Below are 22,343 nucleotides of genomic sequence, written 5' to 3'. Positions count from 1 at the left end.
TGTGGCCACGGGGCAAAGAAAGCCATTATGTATGGAATTCCCATTATTCTATTCCAATTGCCTTTCCTATATGATTCTTCAAAAAATATGTATGTAAAGTAGACATCTTGGGCTTCCCTGGTGGCTCGGTGGTTGACAGTCTGCCTGCCGATGCAGGGGACGCGGGTTCATGCCCCGGTCTGGGAAGATCCCACATGCCGCGGAGCGGCTGGGCCCGTGAGCCATGGCCGCTGAGCCTGCACACCCGGAGCCTGTGCTCCACAACGGGAAAGGCCACAACGGTGAGAGGCCCGCGTACCGCAAAATAAATAAATAAATAATAAAGTAGACATCTTGATATTATACATGGGAACAAAGTAAATTTTCTAACATTGCACATCTAATAAATGCCAGAAATGAGATCCAAATATGAAAGCATCTTACTCTAGAACCATTGCCATTTCCATGATTTTTTGCCAATTTAAGTAGCATATGATTCCTTTTCTCCACCCTTTGTTTCCTGATACACCATCATATCCTTTCTAGTTATTTGCTGAAGATTTTCCTGTTGAGTTGAGTCTGATTAGGGCTAGGGGGTGGGGTTGTAGTGAGGAGAGGAAGAGGAAAGAGGCATAGATCTCAAACTAACCTTGAGCGTCCAGGGTTTCTTTTTCATCAGTTCAGGATCATGTGTCTCACAATGGAAAAATACTTATCTCTACATTTCTTCCTTAGCACTGTACTTGTCCATCTCAGACTGGTGCTCTTGTGGGAATATATCAGCTCGCTGTGGTCACAAACCTCTCCGAACTTAGAGACTTAAAATGACGAGCAGTTACTTAGTTCAAACCCCTGTGAGCCAGTGATTTAGGCTGGGCTCCACTTGGCTTCCCCGTGTTTGGAAGTGTGCCGAGGGTCAGCTGGCCTAGGAGGACCTCATCTACGATGTTGGGATGACTTGGCCTGGCTCATTGTGACTGGCCTGAATGTTCTCCTGCTGAGGGCAGAAGAGCAAAAGCAGAAGGGGAAATGTGCAAGCACTTTTTCAAGCCCCTGTTTTCACTTCAGCTGTTAACATCCTATGGGTCGAAGCAAATCATGTGGCCAAACTCAGAATCAAGAGGTGGGGAAACTCTGCCTCTTGATAGAAGGAAACGCAAAGTTGCATCGCAAGGGCATGGATGAAGAGGAAAGAAGATTTGGGGCCACCTACTCCTGGGTCTAAACAAATGATCTTCTGACCAGAAAGGTGCACAATTTCTAGGTTTCACGTGCTGTTTTAACTGAGCAAATATTCTTTTTCTGCTCTCAAAGAAAGTAGAAGACTTAAATAAAATACAGTGTACTCTGTTGTTCTACTGATCAACTTCTCCTTGATATTACCTGCCAAAATTTTGATTTATTATCATGGAACCATCATTCTCTGTTTTACCCAAGAAGTTAAACCGAAGGTTCAAAAACCAAATTTTTGAGATTTGTACAATGTTTCTTAAAGTACAATGTTTCTTAAAGAATAACATAATTGTAAATAAATAATAATAAAAATAAATATAACTGATAATATAAATAATTAATATAATATAAATAAATATTATTATAATTATTTATTGATACTTCATAGCTATTTATTAAAGTTTATTACAATTTATTAAATCCTTACTACATGCCAATCTCAACACTAAGTTACATTTTCTCATTTTATGAAGTATGCGTTACTTCCCCAATTTTATACATGAAGAAACAGAAACCCAAAGCTAAGTTTGAACACACGTCTAATTCCAAAGCACCTTCTCTAGTCAATGTACTTTCTTTTCACTCCTGACCCTACCAAATTTCTCACATTAAATTTGAGTGCTGTCATCCTGTTTTCCTTCATTTTGTCATTCTTTTTTCTAAATCAAAACTCACACAGTAACTCCCAGATTAACATGAGACAAGTGATATTTCTGATGATTACTCTCCTGCCCTTGATTCAAGAATGGTTCCCTATCCCCTATGGCTCAGTTCCAAACTTAACGAGTGATGATTTGCAACCTCAGGGATTTCCAGTTGAAATCTGAAACCAGCTCTCACACAAGGAGGGCACAGAGACACTGTAGAAAGAGGCAGACCACTCCAGACAGGTTTAATAAGGAAGGGAGCTTATATACGAGGCTTGTCTTGAGTGGCTGCAAGACAAGTAGATCTCTACACCTGCCAGAACCTTCAAAGTCTATATAGAAGCCTTAACAGGGTTAAGTCACATTATGTCATCCAGATGGTCTCAGTAAAACATTGCTCTCTCAAGGCTGTGTCCTTGAAAAGACTGCTAGTGCAGGAATAGTGGGCAGAAGTTACTTTCCAAGGACAGGGAAGGAGGTGAGGAGTCTGCCTGGGTCCACATCTCAGTTCAACCAGCAGTTACATTCTCTCAATGACCTCCTCCAACAAGGCATTTTATTCCCTCCCCAAATCAGGTATCTTATCTACCAATCTCTCCTATCCCTAAGCTCCAAACTGAAAAATATCTATTAGGATTGTATTGAGTTGGCCAAAACCTTCTTTCGAGTTTTTCAGTAATACCTTATGGAAAACCCCGAAAGAACTTTTTGTCCAGCCCAATATTTTGCTCCATACCACTCACCATCCTATCAGGGTTTTGCTTGAATTTCTCTTTGCCCATATTCTTTCTCCCATAAGGATGCCATTCTCTGTAAAGTCCTACTCATCTTTTAAGGCATATTTTAAGAGGAATATTCAGATCTCTTTTTAGAGCAAAGACTCATAGAAAATCAGTTTGAACCTTGTCTGGAAGGACTCTCTGAGTATTGATAAATAACCCAGGTCAAGAATGTTTCAGTCCACATACAGAATGTTGCAGTTCCTCTACAAAACATAAAAAAAGGATAAGAAAAGGACAAAAGGATAGTGTCACAAATCATCTCTGCCTAAGTAGTTGGATGTGGCAAAACAGAGTTTTATTTTTCCTTTGAAATATCTCTTTATTCAAAGATATAGGGACGAGCAGTCTGTCACCCTTTTCCAAAATAAGTCTACGGAAAAGAGTCAGAGGAAGTCTCTAATGGGGTACCAAATTAGCATAAGGAAAAAACAAACATGTCCTCTCATTATGAATTGTTAATGGCCTGTTTACTGCTGAAGCTGCCACAGAAAACAAGAAAGTCTGGTAAGTCAATAATTTATTTCAGACTGTGGAATTAATTAGGAAGACAATTAAATAATTGTGGGAAAGCAAAAAATATGTTTGGACATTTTGTTTCTAGAAGTCTGGTGGTTTACGTGGGTTTGGATACTGCGTGGGGGGTCAAAAAGAAGGAAGAGGCAGAAAGGGAGTAAACTTTCTAGATGTTTCTTTATTATAAGATAAAGTTCACTTTCCATCAATTTCTTCAAGGAAATTTCAGTCAAACATCAAGCAGCAGTAAACGGCCTTAATCCCTAAGAATATTTGAACGCTTTTGCGTTTCACGTAAGATGAGGTGGTCAGATTTGCTGTGGCTGCCATTTGTTTTTGCTCCATTTTGAAGTTAAACAGTGAATAAGTGGTCTTTTACCTTCATACCTGCCACACGAATATAACAACAGTAAATCCAAATGAAAATTAAAACTATCTTAAGTATATTTTAAACCAACTGTCTTTAAAGACTTCAAGTCAGTTTATAGATTTCTTTTCCCCAGAAATAATAAGATTTCAATAGAAATAAAAATTCGTAAAACAGCATTTTCCATGCTGGAATTATAGCTGTCATATCTGTTTCAAGGAAGCTGCTTCCATGCCTAGTACCCACCTACATTAATAAAGAAAATGTTTGGTAATCTGATTACAGGAAATAATTCTTTATAACAAGCAGTACTGCAGAGACTGGACTTAGTTATGCTCTGGATTGATGACAATAGAAGTCTACTAGGCAAAGCTGAGGCTTCTTTGTTGTGATGTGTTGACCAATACACCTGTCCCTTTGTCCTTTATATTCCCTACTACAAAAAAAAAAAAAATCATCATTCTAAAAACACCCACCAAAAGGCTTTTAAAAATTAGTCTAGTACTTGGAATGGGAACTCTAAAGCTGGATTACATGATGGACAATGTCAACTACAAATTGGTACTTGTCATCTACCTCTACAAGGATTCAATTATGAGCTGTTGCAGCTGCTAACTTTCAACACCCCCTGAAAGGAGTTTCAGGGTGCAGATCAGGAATAAGGCACTCTGCGCTCTGGGGAAAACTGGAAGAACATGTCTTCAGATAGTCAGATATTTTCAGGAGAAGATTTTATGAGCCCAATTCTTGCATCTCCTCATATCTAGAAAAGTACTAAGATCCTTCGTGGTGACGTCTGCTCCTCGTGACTAGCAGTGACCTTCACGAGACTAGTAGAACCTTTTGCAAAAAATAAGCACTTGATTGCATGTACTCCCCCTTCACCAAAATCACATGTATTCTGAGCTCCCCCCCACCTCCTTGGCGCAGTTCCTCAGAGCTGTCTCCCAGGCTATAGTCCTCATTTTGCCCCAAATAAAACTTAACTCACAACTCTCACATTGTGCATTTTTTTCAGTCGATGACACTTTTTGATTTTTTTTTTCTCTTGTAAAGTCACTACAGAGAAATCTAGAGGGAAGTCAACTGAAAAAAAAAAAAAACATACCATGTGAGCTGAGTTAAGTTTTATTTGGAGCTTACTGAGGACTATAGCCTGGGAGACAGCCTCGCAGATAGCTCTGAGGAACTGCTCCAAAGAAGTAGCGGGGAGGGTCAGTATATACGTGATTTTTGTGAAGGGGGTACGTGCAACCAAGCACACATCTCAGTAGAACGCTGCTGTTAGTCACGAGAAGCAGAATTCTCTGTTAATGGTTTTAGTACTTTTCTAGATATGAGAAAATGTAAGAAATTGGGTTCAGAAAATTTTCCCCTGAAAATATCTATCTATCTGAAGGCCTGCTCTGCTAGTTTTTCCCAAAGTACAGAGGGCCTCTTTCTTGATCTCCACCTTGAACTCCTTTCTGGGTGTGTTGAAGGTCAGCGACTGCAGTGGCCACAGACTTCATTCTTGCCATACCAAATGGTGAGTGACGATCTTTAGTTTGCAGGTACAAGAAACAAAATCTTGAAAAATTACATTGTTATTCTGAAAAGCTTAACAACCTACTAACGACCAAATTCCTTTCCCCTGTTAGAAAAGATTCTTCAGCCTGGCTTCTCACTGTTCTGTTACTGCCTGCTCTTACAGAGGAGAATCCAGAAAAAGAAGTCAGCCCTAAAAAGTGCTTATGCTAAGACATGATTTGGACTTCTATAGATTAAAAAAAAAAAAGCAAAATCATCTTCATCCTCATCCTCCTCATCATCATCCTCATCATCCTCATCATCATCATCTGGGAAAAAAATCTTAGACTTTCCTATTGCTGCCTGCCTGCAACTCCAGATTCTTTTCATTGGTCACCAACCAGGTCCAAGATCGGAAGAGGTCTCCAGCTCCCAGTATGGGCACTCCAAAGAGGACCTCAGGACTTGAGAACTAAAAGAATACTAAGGAAACAGTCCAGTTACTGAAATAGAAGCTCAATTCTTCAAACCGCTGTGATGCTTGTTATCCATTTCTGAAGCACATGGTGGGCATGAGGCTGGCAAGGTAGGAAACTGAAGTTCAAGAAGAAGCAGGTGCCATGACTTCTGCAAAAGCTTGGATTCAGACTCCCTGAAGATCAGGATGGTCTTGGCAACTGGAAGGTTGAGAAGTAAGTCTACTGCTTGTAGAGATCCAGAAATCCCAGCTGTGAGAAGGAGGAAGGTTACAAAGGCTAGGAACCTACAAACTTGGAGAGGGTCCCTGGCCCATCCTGAAATCTTAACATGCACTTTTGGACCAGCTACTCTTCTCCTCTTTAAATGGTTAGTTAGATAGATAGATAGATAGATAGATAGATAGATAGATAGATAGATAGATAGATAGATAGGTAGCTTTGTATCTTTATACATATATATCTGTAAATACATTATGTGCACGTAACTTTATATATAAAGATATGTATTTACAGATGCAAATCCTCCTCATTTGGCTGACAGAGAGAGTATTTTATGCACATAAATTACTACTGGATTATTTCCATTATTATCTACACAAGTGGAGGAAACAAATATTTGCTGAAAATAACTCAACGATGAGAGAGAGAGAACTAATCAGGAGCTGTTCTCTGAGTTCTGTTCTTTGTTTGTCAGGCTTCAGTGGGGAAATGGGATGGAGATGGGAAGTTTCCACAAAGCCAGCTGGCTGGTGAGCACTTCCTCTATGCACTGCAGCATGAGGGCATTCAAGAGGGATCAAATCAGCTGGAAGCCACACAACAAAACTGCATGATTTATAAAGCAGAAACTAACACACCACTGTAAAGCAATTATACTCCAATAAAGATGTAAAATGAAATAAATTGTCAATAAAAATCCAAAGAAAACTAAAAAAAAAAAAAAAAAACCAAAAACTGCATGATTTAGAGTTTCACTGGCCTGAAGTTACTGGACCAGATGATCTTTCAAATTCCCTTGAAGGCTCTGCTTCTGTAATCACTGAAGTTGCCTAGTTTGGAATCCAGCATGTCCTTAGGTCTGGCCCATTTTGGTAGGAGTTGTGTCAATTCAGCAGAGCTTGTAGCCATAGTTTTGTAAGCTGGGAGCTCTTGAAAGTTGGCCAACAGGTGGATGCTTGTCCATAACTTAAATTAGCATCAGTCTTTTCTGAGAAAAGGCTAACAATTTCTTTAGATTATTTCCTTCTTCCTTACTTTTGCATTGAGAAGTCCTTTCTTTTATTAAGAAAATCTTTTGAACTTAGGATATTCATTGTTATTTTTCAAAAGTCCATATTTAACAACTATAAAATGGCGACACTGGTTCTAGCACGCCTATCTTTTTTTTCTTTTCCCTTTTGTTTTTAAATGCATTTGGTCTGTGAAATTTCAAAGATTAGGAACCACTTTGCAGGAAGATTTCTGTGATTACTCAGATTCATAAAAGGGAGCAGAGATTTCCATTCATGCAGTCAACAAAAGTATTCACTGAGCATCTACTATGTACCAGTCACTGTACCAGAGACAGATAATAAACAACAAATATGATTTAAAAAAAAAAATTCGCTTGTATATCACCAAGAGGTTGTTGAACCTGAATTCAGTTCATTGGAATTAGCACGCTCCTCTGTCAGATTCCACATTCTAGGCTCAGTTAATCTGGGATAAATAAGGCAGAGCTCAATCCTTTAAGATGTTCATTTTCTAATACAGAAGATGAAGTAGGACACGGTTTCCTTTCTAGGTTATGAGTTCTTAGCTGATGAGAACTAATAAACAGATTTTTAAAAAATTCTAAGTTTCATAACAGAGTTATCTCCTAGTTGTTAAAACTGTTGAAATGCATTTGCTTTGCAGTCTCTGTACTTATGGTATCCATATTTTCCTTTTCTTTCTTTTTCCTGGTTATGATAAGCTTAGCCCCACACTTAAAGCTTAGGCCTCACATCCCACCATCCAGTCCAAGCAGCTGACATACCAAAAACAGTGAAGCGGCACGGGCACTTGAGACCGTGTGGTCCTGACAGCACACGAGCCAACAGACTACAGTGTGGGCACCATCAAGCAACTCAGCTTAGTCCAAGAGTGTGAGCACCTCAAAGCTTCACTCGGTTTTCAGAGACAACGAACAGGGCTCTGGGTATGCGTATTAAGAACCCAGTTCAAAGCCCAAGTGAAGCATGTTTAGAAAATAGATGAGCTCTCCTTGGATCAGGTTCTGTTACTGAGTCAAGTTTTAGTAGGTACATAAATGGTTATATTTTCCCCTCAAATTGCTGCACAGGTGGGAGATCACAGAGAGATGATGCAAATGAGCTCGCAGTTTAGAACAAATTAAGAAACAGTGCCAGATATTAACATGCAAAATGCCAATACTGCATATGTACAACAGTCAATGGAATATTGAATAGGATTTTTATTTTTATTTGACTTCCAGCTTATGTCAGTGAGCATTTCACAAGCTGGGACAGGGGAAGAGACAATGAAGGGGTGCTATTCCCATTGTTGAGCCCATAAAACCCATAAGGTTCCTGCTTCCGGTGAAGACAGATTATAGGTCAGAAAGAGAAGGAGACCTTAACAGATGGAACTGGGAGAGAGCCAGATTTCACATGCCAGGGGCGCTTTGGGGAAATAAAACCTTCTGGCATTTCGGTTGTGTTTATCCCAAAATGTTTGCGGGGAAAACAGTGTATTTGCATTTTTGTAAGCAAATGATGATAATCATAGGTTTCTGAGAGATATTAATCAGGGAAGATTCAATAAAAACAGAAACATTTGAATATGCATGTTTTGACCCTCCCCGACCCTCAGAAGCAGAGGCTCCCAGATGACCCTGTGAGTGGAGTAGGGGAAGAGTGTGGACTATTTTCAAATTCTATGCAGGGAATGACCAGGGCCCCAGCCCGTTGCCAGGTTGGGTTTCTGGGGGTAGGGGGGATGTAGCAAAGCTCTCTGATGCTCTTTTTTAATTTTTATTTTATATTGAAGCATAGTTGATTAACAATGTTGTGTTAGTTTCAGGTGTACAGCAAAGTGATTCAGTTACACATATACACGTATCTATTCTTTTTCAAACTCTTTTCCCATTTAGGTTATTGTGACAGCTCCTTCCCCTGTGCCCTCCTTGGCCTCCTAATCACTCTGCCTGCCTGACACGTGCTGACTGGGCTGTTATACCCCCTTCCTCCCAGCTCCCACCACCTAGTCAAAGAACAGAGTTTACTAGTCAATGAACTTCAGCTAGCTCTCAAACATGATGTGTCTATAATAATTACTCTGTATCAGTTTGAGCCAATAAACCTCCTGTTATTCCAGTCCATCTGTTGATCCAATTTGATCAAAAAGACGTACTGGCACTTCTAGAAAATTCTTTGACAAATAGCAAGATTTTTCTGACTTCACAAGAGGAAAATACTTGTAAAAGCTGGTTTGGTTCATTGATTCCTTAAGTCCACAAATATTTATTAAATGTTTAGGCACTACCTCAGGTGAACAATCTCTTTTTTTCTTTCATCTAATTCTTTGTAATTATTCACAGTTACTTGAAAATAGTCCATTTCCCCAAATAAATCAACCAGGACAAGTACTGCTCTTCGCTCTTCTGCAGTTTTATTCACAGATAATCTCCTCCCACCCCCGTGTTGGTGGTCACCAGGCATAAGGAGATTCTATCAGATGATAAGTATACACGAGGCTCAGGACTTGCCATTGGGATCAGTACAGACAATAAATTCACAGAAATGAAAGGAGTTAACAGACATGTCACTGCTCAAACTTCCCTTCCTAAACATTTTTTAAAATAATTTTTGTGTTTTTGTGCAAAGCAATATATGAATACAGTTTGAAAAATACAATCATAATGAAGGTTCACCTAATGAAAATCAAACATCCATTGCCACTACCTTTCCCCATTCTGATTCCAGCTCCCTAGAGAGAACCATTTCTATCTGTCTCTGCTTTTTCTTTATTCCCTGGTGCTCTCTGATACATATCTAAATAATACGTCTAGACTGCTCTTTTCACTCACTCACTCATTCTAGAAATAACTGCTTATTGTGGGCCAACACCTTTTAAGGAATATATGTTAAGAAGTGACAAAGCGAGAGAGAGGCATGGACATATATACACTACCAAACGTAAGGTAGATAGCTAGTGGGAAGCAGCCGCATAGCACAGGGAGATCAGCTCGGTGCCTTGTGACCGCCTGGAGGGGTGGGATAGGGAGGGTGGGAGGGAGGGAGACGCAAGAGGGAAGAGATATGGGGATATATGTATATGCATAACTGATTCACATTGTTATAAAGCAGAAACCAACACACGATTGCAAAGCAATTATACTCCAATAAAGATGTAAAAAATAAAAAAAAGTTTAAAAAATTAAAAAAAAGGAAGTGTTTAAAAAATCACACCCATTTGGCCCATTCTTGAAACCATGTTACATCCTCTTATCTATTGATGAACTTCTGCTCATGCCCTTTGGTCTTATGGATTTAGACCTTTTTGCAGACCGATATCATTTCAAGGGGCTCTCAGGAAAGAGATGAGAGAAGCATTATGCTCAGGTCACTTCCACCAACAGAAATGTCCTAATCTTCTCTTTGTGGAAACTCATTGGACTCATAAGCACCTGGAATGAGATGAGGCTCACTTTACACTCGAAGAGCCAGAAGTTGCCTCAGCTGTGTTGGAGAAAACACGGAGTCATAGAAAAGCACGGGGCTGGGAGCTGGAAAGCCTAGACTACATCCATCATCATGGCAATAACCTCGGCGTTCACAGTACTTGGCAAATAGCATGAGCTATCATGGTTTTTATTTATTTGTTTGTTTGCTTTTATTGAAGTATAGTTGATTTACAATATTGTGTTAGTTTCAGGTGTACAGCAAAGTGATTCAGTTATATATATGTAACTGAATTTTTTTTCAGATTCTTTTCCATTATTACAAGGTATTGGATATAGTTCCCTGAGCTATGCAGTAAATCCTTGTTGTTTATCTATTTTATATATACTAGTTTGTAACTTAATCTCATACTCCTAATTTATCCCTCCACTCCCCTTTCCCTTTTGGTAACATTAAGTTTGTTCTCTATGTCTGTGAGTCTGTTTCTGTTTTGTGAACAAGTTCATTTGTATTATTTGTTTTAGATTCCACATATAAGTGATACCCTATAATATTTGTCTTTCTCTGTCTGTCTTACTTCACTTAGTATGACATGGTTGTTTATTACTATCTTCAGTGTAGTTACCATGTACTTAGCTCATTCTATTTGCCAAGCACTGTGAATGCTGGACTGATTTTCTCATTTAAAGTAAGTACTTTAATATCACCCCATTTTTCAGATGAAACAACTAAGGCCTAGAGACGTAATATTTTTCCAAGGTTTCAGAACACAAGTGGGAGTTAAATCCAAACCTGTTTCACAGACTTAGAGAACGAACTTATGGTTACCGGGGGGAAGGGAGGGGGGAGGGATGGATTGGGAGTTTGGGACTGACATGTACACACTGCTATATTTAAAACAGATAACCAGCAAGGACCTACTGTATAGCACAGGGAACTCTGCTCACTATTCTGTAATAACCTAAATGGGAAAAGAACTCGAAAAGGAATAGATACATGTATATGTATAACTGAATCACTCTGCTGCACACCTGAAACTAACACAACATTGTTAATCAACTATACTCCAATATCAAATAAGAATTTTTAAAAGTCCAAGCCAGTTTCTAGAGCCCATGTTTATGTTATTCTCCCCTTAGTTTAGTCAATTCAATAAATATTAGTTGAAGTGCCGCTGTTCGCCAGACACTGTGCTCTGCTACCAGGTTCTGGACACAGAGATGAATAAGGCTTGGCACATCAGACAGCTATGGGGACACTCTTTACATCCTCATGGTCTCACCACTGATTCACACACCATCTGCTGGGGACTTCCAGGTGGGCTCCAATTCCTGATTTACTACGTGCTGCCGGCTTCTCCCCTCAGCACGTGCCCTGTCCCCTGACACTAAGCACCACTAAGAGCTGGTGCTGTCCTTGCTCATTTGAGGTTGGGATGTGTGGGAATTACCACCCAGGAGGACACCCCTCAATAGCTGGAGGGCAGAAGCTGATGCATAAACAGCAGACTATTCCGGAGGCATTCTGGAGGCTTCCCAGGAGGTCCCTGGGGGGTTGGGTCCCCTTTTCCACAGCAGGAACCTCTAAATCACATTCTTAGATTGGCTTTTTTTTTCTTCTCTTTTTCACTCTCCCTCAGCCCCTTATTCCTGTTCCCTGAGATCACCTTTGTCTCAAGGATTGCTTTCAAGGAAGCCCGAGTCAAGATGTATGCTAAAGGTAAGCCAGTATATTTTAGTTAGTGCTAAGATACGGGTGATGTAGAGATACAGGTGATGTGGAAACATAAAGGGAGGAGTACACAGCCAAATGAAGACAGATGAGAGTCAGAGGGGCCTTCTGGAGGGAGTGACACCTGGAGGGTGAATGTAGTTACTATCTTCCTTCAGGTAGAGCAAAATGAACAAAACAGAACCAACTGTGACCCATGGGCATTCACTCATTCACCTATGCTTTCATAATGATTTATTGGATAACATACTTGCTAGGGAAACAGCATTAAAACAAACCATGGCCCTGCCTGGGTGGGGCTCATTGGAATAAACACACAGACAGATGAGCAAAAGTCTACATAAAACGAGAAGTGGACAAGTGCTGTAAAGCAAATGAAAGTAGTGTAGGAGATATAATTCTGACACTGAGTCCAATGTGTAGGGTTTTTTTTCCCTACACCACTAAGAAATTATCAACACCAGCTGGATGCGTTACCATCCAACTCAATTCTGACACTATCTACCTGGAGACAGCATCAGATTCCCCAAGTTAAGTGCTCAGTCCCACAGGACTGTCTCACTGCAGATACCAAATGAAAGCCCAGGTTGTTTCCTGAGCTTCTGACCAAGTGGCGATTAATCAAAAGTTCCCAGGACTTCCCTGGTGGTCCAGTGGTTAAGACTCTACGCTCCCAATGCAGGGGGTCTGGGTTCAATCCCTGGTCAGGGAACTAGATCCCACATGCATGTCACAACTGAGAAGTCCGCATGCCGCAAGTCAGATCCCGCATGCCGCAACTAATATCAAGTGCAGCCAAATTAATTAATTAATTTTAAAAAAAGTTCCCGTGACACCCCTCCTCGAGTTCAATTAATTTGCTAGAGCAGCTCACAGAACTCACAAAACTAGTTTACTCACTAGATAACTGGTTGATTGCAAAGGACAACAAAGATGATAAGGTGTATAGGGTCCGGTCCCAAAAGAGATTCTGTCCTTGAGGAGTTTGTGGCCCAGCTCAGCAGCACATGAATGCATCCTTGTTCACCAGCCCAAAAGCTCTCTGAACCATGGTCCTGTTGGGTTTTTATGGAGGCTTCATTACATAGGCATGATTGATTAAATCATTGGCCACTGGTGATTTATCCATCCTCTTTCCCTCCCATGAAATCAGGGAGTTGGGCTGAAAGTTCCAACCCTTTACTCATGGTTGGGTCCCCTGGTGGCCAGCCCCCCCATTTTTAGGAGATTTCTGAAAGTTACCACATTAACAAAAACCCGGTTGTGGTGGAAAGGGACTTGTTATGAATAACAAGACACTCATTTCACCTTCACGGCTCTGAAATGATTTCAGAAACTGAGGACAAGAGACCACATATTATAGCAAAAGATGCTCCCATTTCTCTAGTAGCTCAGGACATGCTAAGAGTTTAGGGAGCTGTGAGCCAGGAACCACAGATGAAGAATAAATATATATTTCTTTAAATCACAAAATCACAGGGACAGAGAAGGGCGAGGATGCTATTTTTAAGAGGCTGGTGTCCAAGATGGCAACTCAAAAGAAGAGTATTTGATTTAAGAACTGGATGAAGTGAGGGTACCAGCAACTACCTGGGGGAAGAGTGTTATGGGCATCCATGGACATGTGAGGTGTGTTCAGGAAATACAGCGAGCTTGAAGCACTGAGAGGGGAGGGTAGAAGGAGAGTCAGCCAAGATTTGAAAGGGCCTTGAAGTCCAGCTGAGGACTTTGTCCCCGCTAAGGGCTTTAACCCAATTTTGTCACTTTTTCTGGGATTGAGTTCTCTCATAAAATGAGGAAGTTATAAATTTACAAAGTTCTTTATAATTTTTACATCCCACATCCCACACACCTAAATTTAAGCCCTTTGGCAGCTCAAGCCCGTGATAGCTCCGTTTTTCAATTCTTCTTTGAAAGCTTGGATGGTTTATGGGGAGGAAGACTTCTCAGTCAAGTGAAGTATATGAAAGTGTTGAAATACCCTATTTCCCAAATATAGGTGAAGTTTGAGTGTAACTTATGCTGGCATGGCCCAGCTGGATGACACCCCTGACAGCTCCCCCCAAATGTGGTGCCCCGTAGGGACCTGTCCTCTGTGGCTCCAGGTGGAGGATAGGACTCTCCTCCTTTTGTGTATGTAACCCTGGGTGAGTGAGGACAGAGGGAGCTCGCCCCAAGCCCTAGGTTTGAAGAAGTTTCACCTGTCACACGTGGAACTCAGAGTTCACCTCTGAGAATGTGTTTGTAGGAGGAGTGGGGACAGAGGCTACAGAGACTGGCAGCTGCCAACTTTGTGAACAAGCTCATCTTAACTGCGGTCTCTGGAGAACCTTTCTGATTGGTCCTGACTGGTATTATAATCCAGCCTGGCTCCTTTTAAATAATGAGAGCAAAATAAGTGTTCCACGTCCTTCCAAGTTAGAAAGGGCACATTGAATGAAGGTGAGCTTAGCAACATGGAAGTAAGACAAGCTTTTAATAACATCAAGGCTTGACTCTTGGTTCTCCCGCTACCTGGCTCTACCTGGAGGGTATTACAATATCTTGGATACCAGGACCATCATCTGTTACACCTTAGATAATAATAGTCACCTTATATAACTATTCTAAGTGTCACAATAAATATACATAAAAATGTCTGGCCCTTAAAAAATGGCAGATTCTGCCAGGATTATCATCGACGATGAATCAGTACTGTGTCTTCCTACGGATGAAGAAAACATTTTAGATCCTGAGGAGAACCTCCGCTTTGAGCTTAGCCTGCCTATGGTAACACGGCACGTGAGGATCTAGGGTCTCTACCTCGGATGTATATTCTTCTTCCTTTAGCGTGAAGTTTTAAGCTGCTTACAACATGTGGAATTCAAAGCTGCAGGCGTTTGACTGTCAGAACTGTGAGGAAGATTAACAACAGGTATTTGAAAAGAAAACAGTAGGCATTTAAGGGGCTGTTCTTGGAGTATGATTTATGAAGGTTTTCATGACAAGACCATGGTTTTGATGAGAAAACAGTACACATTTCGTGAAACTCAACTACATGGGTGTTTTGATAAACAAGATGCTTTGGAGCAGTAGATGCTATTCATATACCTAAAGCATCTTGAGAATAGACAGTCAAAGGAAATACCAAAGTGATAGAGAGGCAGCCCTGAGGTCCACTCTAACAGATAAAATTTTGTGGCCCTCATTTTATATGTCACCTGAACCACAGGTGACACTTCATTTATGTTTTACAGAGGTATCAGTTTATCAGCCTCAAGCCGTGCCTTGCAGAAAGTCCCCAGTTATTTTATTAAGTGCGGCTGTAAAATAATTGATATATTAAAGATTAAAAAAAGCTTCATAAAACTGCATTTAATATATGAAGGCACAAGAAAAAGAAAGGGTTTAGAGTTATAGTTCATCACGATGATTCTAAGAATTATTCAGTCATTAAAAAGGCTTAGTCCTGCAATATTCTCCCTAGAATATATTTCATATGACAATGAATTTGGTACCATCAGGGGGAATTATACACACAAATATCTAAGTTGCACAGTATTTGATGCTGGTGGTCATTGTTTACAACTACTTCACCCATTCGTTTTAAAATCTATTTGATTGAGCTGTGTTTCATTTTACTTTGCTTTTTTCTGAGAGCCTTATGGGTAACCGGCCAACTTGAACTAATTTGTGAGTGGCGTGTTGTGGCATCATTCTTTTCCACCACATGGCAGTCCATATGCATCAGAAGCTACCTTACCCAAGCCTAAGGCTTCAGCTGTCCTCTTGTTCTGCCATGTTATTCATCTGTTACCTTCCACTCCAGAGAAGCAGTTACAGCATAAACCAGGTGTGCCCACTGGAATAACTTGATTGAGAAGATTATATCTAAACAAGGATCAGCTATTAAGTTTCATCAAGCCACATTTTCCCTCTATTTCAAAGAAACAGCAGGTGAGTTAGACTGGTTGCTTGCTAAAGAAAAACACATTAAGAAGGCTTAAACCTCAAGCAAGCATGGATATAGAAGTGTCATTGGTGATAAAAATCTAACCCGTAGGACATTTCTACAGCTATAATCTAGATGATTGAGATGAACATTACTATTTTAGGTTTAACACAGAGCATTTTGTGCCTCAAGGGGTACTTCTGAATCCCCAAGACGGTACCCAGCACCACTGAAAAATGTCTCTACACGTTAGGTAGCTACATGAATTCGATGAAAATATTTAGAACATACGTCTTCAGCAATGGGTTCTTGGCTTCTGCAAATATATCAAAATGACTGTACTTGGGCAAAATGGGAGAAAGGAAGGAAAGTGACAGTTTAAAGAAGATTAGAAAAACCACCCAACTTTTAGGAAGATTAAAAAACAGAGAGCCAGGAGGATCGTTTATAAAAGGAAGGATGTAAATTCTTTACAACCTGATTGGTTTTCCCTGGAATTTGCTTTCTTTGATGAAACTGTTATTCCTGAAGGACTGAAAGCCCTTTTTTAATGTGAATAAAAAGGTACTGGGAGTTGACATGTTGTTAGTCTGTGGCCTCAGGAGACTATCTCTGAAGACCTAATTAGGTTACAAACATGTGAAATGAGCTTAGTAATTCCTTTGTGGGAGGTTTCAGGGTGGCTGATTTCTGCATTTTGGAATGGTTAAGACTTCCCAGGGCATCCTTTGTGAACTCTATAAATCACTGCTTTTCTGCCTTTCATACAACAACTAAGTTATCATCAAAGACTCATTTTAGTCAGATGACCTTTTCTACAGTGAAAAAATTAAAGATGTCTTGGGGTTTTCATTGACTTTATGATAGAGTTCCTGACAAGGTTTGCACATATCCTAAGTTTTTTTCTTTTTTAATAGCTTCTCTGCCAAACAGAATAACGAGTCTGATTTATGTTTTTTAAATCAATCATTCCAAGGAATTAAAGAGCACACTCTTTAACTGAATGAAATGAGGTTTGCGTCTTAGGATCCAAAGCTTTGCTTCCTAGTAGCCTCTAATAGTGAACTGAGGACAAAGCACTGTCAGCTCAGGGAAGTCAGAGGTGGTAAGTGTGACAGAAAAAAGAATGGCCTTGGGGGGCTCACAGGAGAGCAAACCACTCAAACTTTTGCTTATCGTAACTTTGCAATGGAAATAATAATATGTACCTCATATTCTAATTTCTCTAATTAAATGTGTTAAAGTAAGAGAAAGCGTTTTGTCAAAGGGAAAGAATTGAACAAGTAGAAGATATTTTCACATGTGCAGAGCCATACAAGTTCCCTATGGCCAGTACATGTGTTACTAGTAGTTAAATAATTCACTGAATTATTGACTATGAGATCACAGATTTTAGTACACTTGGGTCAATTATAGGCAGAAAGAGAGCATATTGGTCATCCCAGTTAAAATACATGGCATTACCCACCAAAATGCTTGTCATTATTCACCAGGAAATGAGAATAGTAGCCACTACTGGAAACCCCTCTAGTAAAAGGTATGTGGTCTCATATCAATCCAGTTGGTCAGATGATTCAGTATTAAAAATAAAAGAAATGCTCTTACAGAGTTGGTGTTTGCATGGATACTCAGATAAACTGGACTATAAGTTTCATAAGGACAGGAATCTTTTTTTAAATTTTGTTTACTATTTACCCCAATAGCCTGCGCAATTTCATATATATATATATATATATATAAGTATATATACATATACATATATATGACAGAATACATATGTGTTGATCGTGAGAATAAAATAAAGAAAAAAGTGGACTGAAAACATCCCATAAGTAAGATTGAATCTTAATTTTCTAGATCTTTTGGAGGCACAGCAGACTTCAAAAAGCCAGCTCGGTGGTGCTCCAAATACAGCCAGAGCTGGGTAATCCATGTTGAGTTTACCCTTCCTTTGACTGGATTGGCTTTGGGACCACTGTAAGGTGAGTTCCTGTTTTGTGCAGGGTTCTAGCTGGTCCCCTCAGAGGTAGCTCTGTTCTCCCCTGCCAGCACATATATGTTTTCATTCCCACTCAAGAAATCCCCAGAATATTCTGTTATGGCACAGTTGACCATGGACTCTAGTTCTCCAGCCAAGCTCACTTCTGAACAAGAGCAGAAATGGTTCTATGGGGCAGGAAACATGGCTAAGTAAACTTTCTTTAAAAGGCAGCTGGGGGACTTCCCTGGTGGCACAGTGGTTAAGAATCAGCCTGTCAATGCAGGGGACACGGGTTCAAGCCCACGTGCCACAGAGCAACTAAGCCTGTGCGCCACGACTACTGAGCCTGTGCTCTAGAGCCCGCGAGCCACAATTACTGAGCCCATGTGCTACAACTACTGAAGCCCGCTCACCTAGAGCTCGTGCTCTGCAACAAGAGAAGCCACCGCAATGAGAAGCCCTCGCACCACAACGAAGAGTAGCCTCGGCTCACCGCAACTAGAGAAAGCCGGCGTGCAGCAATGAAGACCCAATGCAGCCAAAAATAAATGAACGACTAAATAAATAAATAAATTTATTTTTTTTAAAAAGGCAGTTGGTACCTAATATGCATAGAGGTTTTAAATCTCTCTAATAGATTGTGCTAATAAGAAAATTATGCAGCACCAACGGTGTACAAGACACTCCACTGAACCATGTGAATTCAAATAGAAGATACAGTTCCTGCATTTGAAGGAGCTTAAAACTCTCATTGGATTGATATTATCTGTACAGTGGCATTTCCTGATAATAGATGGTATTTTGAAAAGGCAATACAGATTATGCTGGGCTCAGCATAATCTGTAAGTCAAGGTAAGACTTCAAGGTAGAAGTGGAATTTCAGCTGCCTCTGAAGGGTGTGGAAGAGGAATGAAAAGTACATTCTAGTAAAGGTGAATATAGAACTCTGCTGAATACACTGTTGTGACCTAAATGGGAAGGATAGCCAAAAAAGAGGGGATTTATATATGTATAGCTGATTCATTTTGCTGTACAGTAGAAACTAACACAACATTGTAAAGCAACTATACTCCAATAAAAATTAATTTTTAAAAAAAGGTGAATATAATAAACAAAGACAGAAAAGAGTGGAAATGTACAAGATGTATTTGGTAAAATTCAAGAACAGTCACTGGAATAAGGGAGTAAAAGAGAGCATAGCAGGAGATAAGCCCTGAAAAAATACTACCTTTTATATTAATATCCTTTGGACTTGAAGCACTATAGCAAAATGCATCTAGGGACCAGGCAGGGACACAAATCTCTGAATTAGGCAAAAAACAGAGTGTGGCAACCTGCAAGGACTTGAACGGGCCATTTTCAAATTACTAAAATTAACGAAAGTGTTAAAGTCAATTTTTTTTTTTTTGCGGTACGCGTGCCTCTCACTGTTGTGGCCTCTCCCATTGAGGAGCACAGGCTCTGGACGCGCAGGCTCAGCGGCCATGGCTCAGAGGCCCAGCCACTCCGCGGCATGTGGGATCTTCCCGGACCGGGGCACGAACCCGTGTCCCCTGCATCGGCAGGCGGACTCTCAACCACTGCACCACCAGGGAAGCCCTAAAGTCAATTTTTAAAGTGCTGAATTGACCGCCCAAATGAGGTCTTCCCAAGAACTACCATCTTGCAACCAGTAACTAAAGAACAAGAAAAATACATAAAAGTAAGCACAGTTTGAAATAAATGAAGTAGAAATGTTTAGTATAATTAGAGTCAATGTGTATATATTTACACATATAGTCTCAAGGCCTTCCTGTTACCAGAAAGAGGAAGTACAAACCAATTTACCAAAACTAAAGTTATTGCTTTAGGTAGATGTTCCCAGGTTCCTAAAATCTGAGTAAGCTACAGAGCTGTAGTTTGCAAAGTTTAACATGCATGAGAATCATTAGGAAGGCCTGGTAATAAAAAACACAGACCGCTCAACGCCATCCTCAGGGATTCTGATTCAGTAGATCTAGGCTGGGGCCCAAGAATTTGGATTTGAAACAAGTTTCCAATGCTAATGCTCTGATATGGAGATTACACTTTGAGAACCAATGGGTCTAGAACAAGCTACATCATCCGGGCACCGCTGCTCCTACAATTTGTCTTGTAAAGGACATCAGCAAATAAAATTTCACAAACCTAAGTGTTCTTTGAATGACTTCCAGATATTGTTCTTTTGTGGTTGAGTCATAACTTTGGTGAAAACTTTTTATGTATGAGGATTAAAAATACATTCTAAGGAGAACATTGGACTTGGCAAGTGAAAGTGGAAAGCCCTCTCTCCCACGTTCTATTAAGCCCCACGATTTTCACAACATAAAAATCTTACACCCAACTTGGCTGCTCTTGAAACATATTGTTCAGATTTATTTGGCCAAATAATTTACTTATTTGTAGTGTAATACAACTACACGCTAGGTATGTGCCCGATAGTTCAGTCTTAACCTTGCCCAATATCTATTTTTAAAAAGCTGAAAGAAATCGTATTTGCCAAGCATCGTCTGAAGGATACCCTGTTCACACTTTCCTCTCCAGGTAATTTGTACATTGGTGGTATAGTGGTATGTTGCTGTCAATTGTGGAATATATTGGAAGGCGTTTATTAGTCAGGAGAGTTAAGAGTGAAATTTGCAAATGATTTATTTAAAACAACTAATTAGAGCAGATGTAGGGTTATTCCTCCAACATCATTCTCACTAATGTGCACTCTGAAATGTGTTTTTCAAGTGAGAGAGAGAGGCTGGGGATTTCTGAAGCCTATCTTACATGTATCTTTAGCAGCGTATTTGTCATGAAAGCGTCATCTGCCAAGTATAAAAAAATTGAAACTATCATTTAGGTGCTCTTAAATGTGTCCCTCACTGGAATGACTCGGAACGCTTGTTACAAATGCATATTCCAGGGTTCCATCTGAGACTTGGTACGCGGGCCTCTCACTGTTGTGGCCTCTCCCGCTGCGGAGCACAGGCTCCGGACGCGCAGGCTCAGCGGCCATGGCTCACGTGCCCAGCCGCTCCGCGGCATGTGGGATCCTCCCAGACTGGGGCACGAACCCGTGTCCCCTGCATCGGCAGGCGGACTCTCTACCACTGCGCCACCAGGGAAGCCCATCTGAGGCTTCTTGAATAAGAATCTCTTGCATAGGTGGGGTCCGGGTACCTGCACACTCTGAGCTATTCAGTTGTTCCTAATGCCCATTAAAGTATGAGACCACTCTTTCCTGGACCCCCCATGTCTGGGCCCCTACAGAGCTGCACAAGTGACGTCCTTGTCCTGCTTTGCAGGCCTTTCAAAGAAGTAACTGCTTGATCTACCTTTACATCTACTCTAAAGAGGCTGAGAAGGAGTTCTGTGTTATATAAAATATTAAATCACTTATGATGATTCTCAGGAAAAAAATTTCCCTTTTAACTATTAATGATTACTCTTCTCTTGCTTTGCTTTTGTTTAACCAGTATAAACCATAGTACGAGAGAAGGGTTCTCTTTACGGAGGATTGCAAGAAAAGGTGTCGCCGTTTTTGTTTCTACCCTTAGTGGAGAGGACTCTGGTGGATACTTCTGTCCAAGCTTCATTCTTTTGTCTACTTTGTGTCCCTTGACTGATATTTGGTTACCTGGTTTCCGTCTTTCATCTTCTACTTTCTGTCATACGTTTTTATTTGATGTAGCCCTTATATGCAATCTTATTTAGTGGAACAATGTGGTAAATAAACCCATGTGAATGTGTGTATAGTGGTATTTGGCAAATGGCATATTTCTCTTACAAAACAAAAGAGATTTGGGGCTTCATCTGAAAGCAAAAATGTTGTCTTTTCAGGAATATATAAGAAATCCTTATCTAGAATTAATTCAGTAACATGTAGTCTAGTGTTTTTTGTGATTTACCTTTACAACAATGTATAAAAATGGTAGAGGATACTAGAAATTATCTTCTGAGATTTTGACCAGACCAGTGTGTGTGTATGCATGTGTGTGTGTGTGTGTGTGCTTTTTTTTTTCCCCTAGATATGTTTAGGTGATGTGATCCTCTCCTTATATCCTCTATTTTTACTTTGGAAGTTAAAAGAAAAAAAAAAAAGAGTTTTAACTGTTGAGAAACTGTAGAGCCAGAGAAATAAACCAATTCTAAAATGGTTAAAGAAAAAATAACTTTTATTCCTGGAAATGTATGTGTCTACACTTAACCAGTACAAGATCTGCAGAATTGATCTCCCCTTTCTTAACACCCACCCTTCTGAATATGTACATATGATATTGCCAGAAAAATTTAACTATTGTGGCCAAGCTTCCAGCTGCCTTAAACAAAAGGAATTGCCTTGAGAAATGGTATTTCCAGGAGTTAGTAAAGGGCCAGTACTGCAGGGAGTGGGCTACAGTCCTAAATTTGCCTTGACGCTTGGACCAGAGAAAAGACAAAATTCCAAGAAGAAAACTCTTTGGTCTGACAAATGTTTGAACAAAGAAGCTGAAGTAGTGAAGAGGACTTAACAGTAAAGCT

This window comes from Globicephala melas, chromosome 21 (genome assembly GCF_963455315.2).
Source record: "Globicephala melas chromosome 21, mGloMel1.2, whole genome shotgun sequence".
Taxonomy (NCBI): Eukaryota; Metazoa; Chordata; class Mammalia; order Artiodactyla; family Delphinidae; genus Globicephala; species Globicephala melas.
This window is presented reverse-complemented; position numbering follows the sequence as displayed.